The sequence below is a fragment of the Bidens hawaiensis genome, unplaced genomic scaffold (assembly GCF_021521415.1).
Source record: "Bidens hawaiensis isolate Kalapana, Puna unplaced genomic scaffold, B.hawaiensis_p1.1 tig00019491_1, whole genome shotgun sequence".
NCBI lineage: Eukaryota > Viridiplantae > Streptophyta > Magnoliopsida > Asterales > Asteraceae > Bidens > Bidens hawaiensis.
The window spans coordinates 228151-236896 of NW_027492961.1; the positions used below are offsets into that span (position 1 = coordinate 228151).

The 8746-nt window shown below is 34.8% G+C and overlaps 1 pseudogene; it reads right to left on the reverse strand.

Moving 5' to 3' along the window:
* Positions 1-2016: 2016 nt before the first annotated feature.
* On the reverse strand, positions 2017-4155 carry LOC143558479 (putative Histone-lysine N-methyltransferase ATXR5 pseudogene; annotated as a pseudogene).
* Between the last annotated feature and the right edge of the window lie 4591 nt (positions 4156-8746).

The window sequence follows — 8746 nt, forward strand, 5'->3', positions numbered from 1 at the left end:
GAAACGATTGACCCCGTAACAGGAGCGTCCGTTGACGATAAGAAGAACTTGATGGCAAGAGCGTTTGTGTTTCAAACTTTACCCCAAGATGTGTTACTCCAAGTTTCGAAGCACAAAAATGCAAAAGACGTGTGGGAGGCACTTCGTGTACGGTATTTGGGAGCTGACAGAGTTCAAAAGGCGAGGCTTCATACTCTTAGAACCGAGCTAGAGTTGTTGAAGATGAAAGAAAATGAGACGGTTGATGAGTTTTCGGTCAAACTAAGTGAGATTGCCACAAAGTTTAAGAGTCTTGGGTCTAACTTGGAGGATGAGGTTGTGGTAAGAAAGTTGTTAACTTCTGTTCCTAAAAAGGTTTTGCATATTGTTGCTTCGATTGAGCAATATTCGGAGTTAGAAAACATGTCCCTTGAAGAAGCTGTGGGTAGGTTGAAGGCCTATGAAGAGAGGATTCAAGTTCGTGATGAGGAAGATGATGATAGGAAAGTTGTTGCTGACAAAAGAGGAGTGGGAAGAGATAACAAGGCGTGGTGATTTTGATAGACAAGGACGAGGTCGTGGTCAAGGTAGAGGTCGGGGAGGTGTTGGTAGAGGTCGAGGTGGCCGGTTCTAACCTAATGAAGATCGAAAGGAACAAGGTACGAGTCGATATAAAAAGCGCATTAAATGCTACAATTGTCAAGAGTATGGGCATTATGCGTGGGAGTGTCCGAAGAATTAACCGAAGGAAGAAGCTCCCAATTTAGCCCAAGATGATGATGATGCGTCTGCTTTATTATGAAGATAATAACGAATCGAAACATAAAGATTAAGGGGGTGATTGTTGGATATAATCTGGATGTTTCGGGTCGGTTCGGGTCGAGTACGGGTCAAGTCAGTCAAGAGTCAGCAGTTAATGGTCAAGTGGAGTTGAGTCAAGCTAGAATAAAGGGTTTTCATTAACCCACGTTTGGAATTTGTTTTGAAAGAGTCTTGTTATTTTATTTTATTTGTTTTGTTATTATTAAAGTAGATTGGCCAATGGTTGTTTGGTTTAACCGGTTTCCTAGGAGAATATGGAGTTAGTTGGTGAATTGGTCTTTTAGTACGTTGCATGTTAGCCTATATATAAAGGCATGTTAGTTTATTGAATAAAGTGTGTGTTTGTAGAGTACTTTCAATGCACTTTTCCATCTTTTCTTTCTTCTTTCATTATTATTTTCTAGTTCATATATTCTCTGCATATATTATACACATATATACATACTTGTGTTGTGTGTGTTTTAACTTGGGCCTGAACCAACAACTGAATGCATGTAAATTCTAATCTGGACTCAATAAGGAATCGACCTTGGAGAGTATATATGATAGTTTCCATACGAAAATTATATTTGATGTTTTAAATTTTTAAGTTTTAACCAAAATATTTCTTAAGTGCTCCTCTTGGGCTACTTTCTATCAACTAGGCTTGGGGCAAGTGTCCTTCTTAATGGATAACACTTGGAACAAATATATTTTTAAGATCACCACTATTAATAACTTGCTTCATGGAAATAACAAAAGGCATTTGGTTGGATTTGGTAAATTGAGGGGTAACCCACGTTATGATCTATGGGAAAGTAAGAATACATTGGGACTGATCAGGAGTTACTTACCCTTAACATTGATCGTAGACGACGCGTAATGGTGGGAATTCACCTCTCTTAGACATGGCTCTGCACTTATTATAGGTTTCTATGTCTCCACTTGAAAGAACCTAATAGAGAATCCGAATATGATTGGCCATATCATACCATATATAAAAACAAAAATTACATCACCCATGTAACTTTTTAGAGGTACATAACTTTTTTACAATGGAATTGCATTAAGCTCTACTTAAGTGACTTGAATTAAAATTTTGAATTATTTCTTGATAAAAATTCTGTTAAGCCAAAATCCACCCGGCAACGTAAACTATAAAGTATAAACTGTTTCGAGGGTTATATATGAAATTCACCCTGAATTGTTTATATATGTCAAGTTTAAAATTCACCCTCAAAATGAGTAGTTGGAACCAGAGCTAACCTGCATACCACCATTCTCCAAACTGGCTTTATTAGCAGATTCTGGAGCCATACCAGAAGGGTATGTGAGGTCATTGCTAAACTCTACGTTCTGTGATTTTAGAGCTGTAGCTAGAGTTCGCATTTGTTTCCGCCTTTTAGCATCGTCTTTGCTTGGAACATATGGTAACAGTTTGCGGTTCTTCTTTTGATGGGCGAAGGTACTTGTTCGCCTCTTTATTTTCCTAGATTCTAGTATCAAGGAAATAAAGTAAATTATAAATTTGCAGAAGAAAATGAATCTTCAAAATACAGTAAACTTGAAACAGGATATGAACTGAGACTTAAGTGCCATCAGCTTTCTAAATGATATAACCACAGAAGTTAGGAACAAAAGGCACATAAATGGCATTTGCATTGACATTTGCAATGACATGTCATGATATCAGGAAAGAAACTCATTTTTTACTGGGTTATCAGGTTAAGCTTCTTCCTCCTTGTGGATTTCTAGTAGAGTGAAAATTTATTCTTAAATTGGTAAGATTAGACTTTTTAATTCCAATTTTAACCTCACCTCTGGCCCCTTGCTAACAACAATACCATTCATGTCATACACTCCAATTCATGCTCTACTCAATCAAAGTTATCTTAATTTACAAAATAACGATGATCTACTAGTAAAGGAAGTATTTGCCCATAATCGTTAATTATCACACATGACTGAAATTAACACCGATACGGAACAAACTTGTTCGACTCTTTTTCTAATTCGACTCCTACTAATAACGAAAGGGACAAATAAAACAAATCTCTTTAGTTCTCTCTATATCTCCTGGCAATCTTCATTTTCGTTTGCGTAAATCTCAAATACCGATTTTCTCGTGTAACCTGTTTCACCTTTCGGGCTTCTAGGTTCACCCGTAATGTTTCTTTTCACATGTAAACATTAAATTTACTTTCTACGAAAAACACATTTTCTTAATCTCCCATTTGGGAATTTTTTTATGTTGCAACCGAATGCTTGTAAAGAGTAAACAAAATTTTGAACCATTAATCTTATGACGTTTAGTTGCAAAATATTCATTTTACTTGCTAAACAAGACTCTAGATAAGATTATAATCAATTATTGCAATATTGGCCAGGATAATGTTTTGTTTCTATTTCATAAGTGACTGAAAACTACTCATTATGCTTAACTAAAGTGATGAGCCGTAATAGATGAAGGTATATGAATGCAAGACCTATGATTAAAAACAACATAAGTAGCATAGTCACAACATTTTCCTATTGAAAGATTGGTCTTACTTAAAAGAGATCATATTTTTTGTGTAGCAATGTGATCAACTACGCATTAAATAATTAGACGCATATAAATGTTCGATATTCTATACAATAACTTGCGAACTTTGATCGTCTCATTCTACAGTTTCATAAACACAATGGTTGAAAATATACTTCACTCGGTTATATATGTGCTTACCAAAAGTTAAAGTTATCGAACTGTAAACGGCATGTGAAGATTCTATAGCAGACATAAAACTTACTACATACAGCAGGTTTTACATTTTCAGTCATCCTTATTGTTCCTTATTTGCAACAGAGAAAGCAACCCATACTTTGGAATTTTTAGCTATAAATAAGACTTGTTTTGCAATGAAATGAAATGACATGTTCAGCAGTTCAGAACACAAATTAAGCACCCCTAAAAATAAATATTAATAATAATAAGAAAATAAAATAATCTACCCTGAGGAGAGATCTTCGTCGAGGATGTAGAACTCCATTTCTCAAGCTTAAAAAATTCATATAGAGCTTTATTCGAGATCAGACCTGAAACTCACATCATTCAAAGAATATTAAATCGTATAAATTAGCAAGCATACTAAATAGAGAAACACTTTTGTTATCAAATTGTGTACCTTTGAGCTTGGGAGGATGATCGGTGCAGTTAGGGCAGTACCAATTGCCCGCAGGTGGACAGACAACGATCGGCTTAACACAAACCATGTGATATCTTCGATCACATTTGTCGCACAGAAGGAGCTCCTTCTCCTTGTCGCCCGATCCACATTCAACGCATTCGACACGGTTGTAGTACTCTTCTTTCTCACACTCAACCAACGGCCGCATTTTCACTCCTTTTTGTTGTCTTCATTTCATATATACTGATCGATTAGCTTTTCGTGAAATTTGAGGTCTTTGGAAGAGGGTTAATCGGTGAATGAGGGACATATGTTGGCATTATATATAAATGGAGTGCAATAATATTATGAGAATGAGAATGATATGATCGTCATATCATATATTAGAGTAGTTCAATATATATATATATATATATATATATATATTAGAAGGTGGTAACGTTATTAATGATGACATGGTGGCAAGTGATTGGAGGAGCTAATGTGCGCAGTCCCATGAGGTTCATTCATTTGTGTTGCCTTTTGAGTTTTGAAGTTCTTTTTATTACTATGATTTCACTTTTTGAATTTGTTGACCGTAAGTGTGAACGAGATAAAGATAAACGCTTGATTATACTATCACATAGAATGTGATTAATAATGATCTTATCAACTAAGACATACTTATATATACTCATTAATCGCTGATGATTCACTGACCAATGGCGTTCGCGTTAACCGCTATAACACAGTTTGTAACTCACATGACACATTATTCGATCCACTGATGTATCGAGAGTTAAGTAAATTACGCTTGAATAACGTGTTTGAAATTTAGAATAAGGTGAATGGAGATTTAATATAGTGAAATTATTAATAGGACTCTTAATATTATGGTGAAATGCATATGAACTCTTAGAGCTCGTTTTTTTTTTGTTCGCATGTTTAGTTTTTATTTGAGTATTAAGTCTCTAATTTAGTGAGTCTCTTCACGCATCTATGACTCTGTAGGCTTTTGTGCTTCATTTAAAATTACATGAGATCGAATATACTTAATATATATGCACATAAAAATTCTTTGAGAAGAGACGAGTATTTGAAGACCCATATGTTAGGGAGCTAAATAGAAATGATGACTCTATAATCGACTCCACATTCACATCCTTGTCTTTTCCAAAAGGTCAAACACTACAAAATCACCCCACATACCCTTGGGTCCATGATCTTTTCAAGCAGCACATATTGCTTCAATTGTAATACCATGTGATACAAAAGTGTTGTCTAAGTAGAGACGCGAAATCTCTTTAAATGGACCATGTTGAACAAATTTAAAGCCAAAAAGACTACAAGAAGACCTTATTGAAGATATTCTATCATTGAAAATCTAGGTTAGAATCAATTCATATATATGTAGCCTTTATTTCATAGTTTACATATTTGGTATTATTTTGTATTATAGTATATGCTACTATTTATTTTTCATTTAATATATAATAATAGTATCATTAATATCTATTAATGCACAGTGAACCATGTTCTAATAACGTCACACATAAATGTAAACAAGTTTGTTTAATACTTTAATACTTTCCTTAAACTAAACTTAGTTTAAGTCTGATTTATTGAATCTTCCTTCATGGTTCCATCTCAAACTAATCTTCTTAATTCTCCTTGCGGCGCCATATTAATCTTCCACGCCTACGAATGCAATCATCCTTTCCTTGGCCAACATGTAGTACAACTCTAGAATCTACGAGTATTGTACCTAAACGAATCCAAGGTCTCGTGCTATGATCCGCCACAAACTCCTATTTGGCACCCTCATGTATCCTTCATTCAATTCAACTAACATGTACAAATCAAATTCTATTCCTTTACCATTATCAAGTTTAGGTGGGAGTGGTGGTTTCTTGATAAACCATTGAACTAAAGTTTCAGAGTTAAGTGTCATTTTATTACATGTGGTTTGTTTAATTACGCAATTTTAGTACCTTTTTGTATTTATTGCAAATGGCTACTTCACTTTTCTAGAACTTGTCATTTTAATATTTCTTTCTAACCCTGTTTATTTTTGTCCGTTAAGTCAAGGGTAATTCGGTAACTTCGTTATTTTTTTCTTTTATCTTTTCGTTTATAAGCCTTCCCCTGGAATAAGTATTTTTTAATTAAATCCAAAATTTATCATTGAAGTCTAAGACTACTTTCGCACATGGAACAATGGAAAACCAGGCTGCCGTCATCGAAGATCTTAGCTTATCAAAAACCACACCCATGACCGCCTCCGTCACCTTTGAAAACCACCCAAACGTAATCAAAAACCACCACCACCAACACCAAAAACCATCGCCGCCCTGATTTTTCAATTAAAGCCACAAGACGCTACAGTTCCTCATATCTGATAGCCACCATCGCCCTCTTCATATATGAAATTTGTAGGTTTATGGCTGATTTCAGTGGTGAGGGGTAGATAGATTGAATGAACGGGGGATATATTAAATATATTAGTTTTGATGGGTAGCCAGAAAATTGTGGGGATTGACGGGTTGCCAGAAAATCGACAGGGTCTCTAGGATTTAATTCAGATCAGAAGAGAGAGAGAGAGAGAGAGAGAGAGAGAGGGGTTGATCGGGAACCTGTGTGGTTGTTGAATGGTGGTCAAGTGCTCGAGTGGTGTGAGATGCGGTTGCTTCTGGTCCTTAGCATTAGTACCATTGTCGCCCTTCATGAAGGGTTCACCCAGGCTATACAATGGTCGCCGGAATTGCATAGTGATGGTGGTTAACTTGTTGGCAGGGAAGAGTAAAAGAGTGTGTATAACTGATGCTTGGATGTGGGTTTAATGGAAAAAATAAGGTGGACAAATTTTCTTTTTTTAATTACACATTTTGATGCAGCGGCGAAACAATAACGAAGATCGATTCACGTTGATTCTAAGAATACGAGTGAAGAACTTCCCAAAACTCCCAATCCCACCAAAGGTACAGGGGGAAATTGAAGAGAAAAAACTTTATTATCCAAATTCAATTATGACCATCCAAATTACATCAAGATAATATAAATAGACTTTCAAATACGAAATGGGCCCTAAAAAGGTCATGGGCCAATCACAAACCCAAAATGAAAAATGCAAAAACTGAAAAAAAAAACATAAAAAGGCCCATAATTTTAATTAGGAGGCGTTTTTGGGCTTCGGACTGGGGCCTCCAAATATAATATGGCACGATTTTCAATGCTTGGGCCTCCATCATTCCCTCCTTTATTTTTAGAAGAGAAAAATAATAAGAAAAGAAAAGAAATAAGAAAATAACGAAGTTACCGAATTACCCCTGACTTAACGGACAAAAATAGACGGGTTAGAAAAAGTACTAAAATGGCAAGTTTTAGAAAAGTGAAGTAGCCATTTGCAATAAATACAAAAAAAGTACTAAAGTTGCGTAATTAGGCAAACCACAGGTACTAAAATGACACTTAACTCAAACTTTTAAACACTTGCTGACTTCAAGATTGCATCATGTATTTGTAGTAAGTAATCCAAGAAAAAGAAAGTCAAAACATTCATTAATGGATAAAACTCTTGGATAGGATTTTCATATGCATTCATTAATTCTTAACTTGTAGATTGAATGTGAGATCGCTTTGGTCAAAGTATAGGCTTACATATGCATGGTATCCTTTTCCAAATCAGGATAAATCCTCACATGTATCATCTGAATCTCTAGTCTCATCCTTCTCCTTCACCAAAATAACCGTTTTATTAATAGAAAACACTTTTTTAACATTACAGATGATTCCTGCCGAGTGAACCTTGTATCCTTATTTCATCAAATGTTCAAGACTTAAGGCATTTCTCTTAAAAGAGGGATCATGTATAGAATACACTAGGTATTCGACATCTATTTTAACTTTGATGATTCCTATCAATATATTCTTTTTTTTTCATTTTCTCAGGTTTCTACATTCAATGTGCATTTGAGAGAATTGAACAAATAGAAATTGTTAGTCATGTTGCTTTTGATAGTCAGACTTACATACCAAGTGTTGAAGAACGAATTGATTAACAAGAAACAAAAACACAAAGACACAAGAAGAATCTACTATATAACTCACAATTTTATTATCAAGGAAATATAGCTCAAAAATATGAATTGCATCTCTCCTCTCATGTCTTAAGAAACCTATCGTTAATATATAAGCTAACATAATTTAGCTAATAAGCAATCTTAATAAACCCTAACTTAGTCATTAAGAAATACCCAAATCGTATTTAAACGTCAACTTATTAGGAAATTATTTCTCTTCCTAAACTTATGGATCTCACAGCCATTGGTATCATCCGCTTTAGTTTTCTTTCCGTTCCAGACTTCTGGTATTCTTCTTTCGGAACTTGTGAAGAAGTTGCTTCCCTAGAGTCCATCCAAAATATTCGATCCCATATAACTAAATGCATTCTGATCTAGAACCAAAATTGATTGCGGATCAATCCTTGTTCAGCTTCAGTTTTGCCGAAATCACACTTGCTTTTCGTTAAGTGTGATTGGTTCTTCAAGCGTGATAAAGTTGTTTGAATTCTAGAACCGTTTGAGCTCTAATACCACTTGTTGGAGATTGAATTACACAGGACTATTTCATGAATGTATGGATTAAATTGTAAGTATGAACAAGATAAGAAAAAATATAAGCAGTTGATTATAAAATCATAGAGAGCGTGATTAAACTTGTTCTTCAAAACCACGATTTAATAGTAATAATAATAATAATAATAATAATTAAATGATTATCAATGGGTTGACAACGTGTGGGTCAATCCAAACTTAGTCATC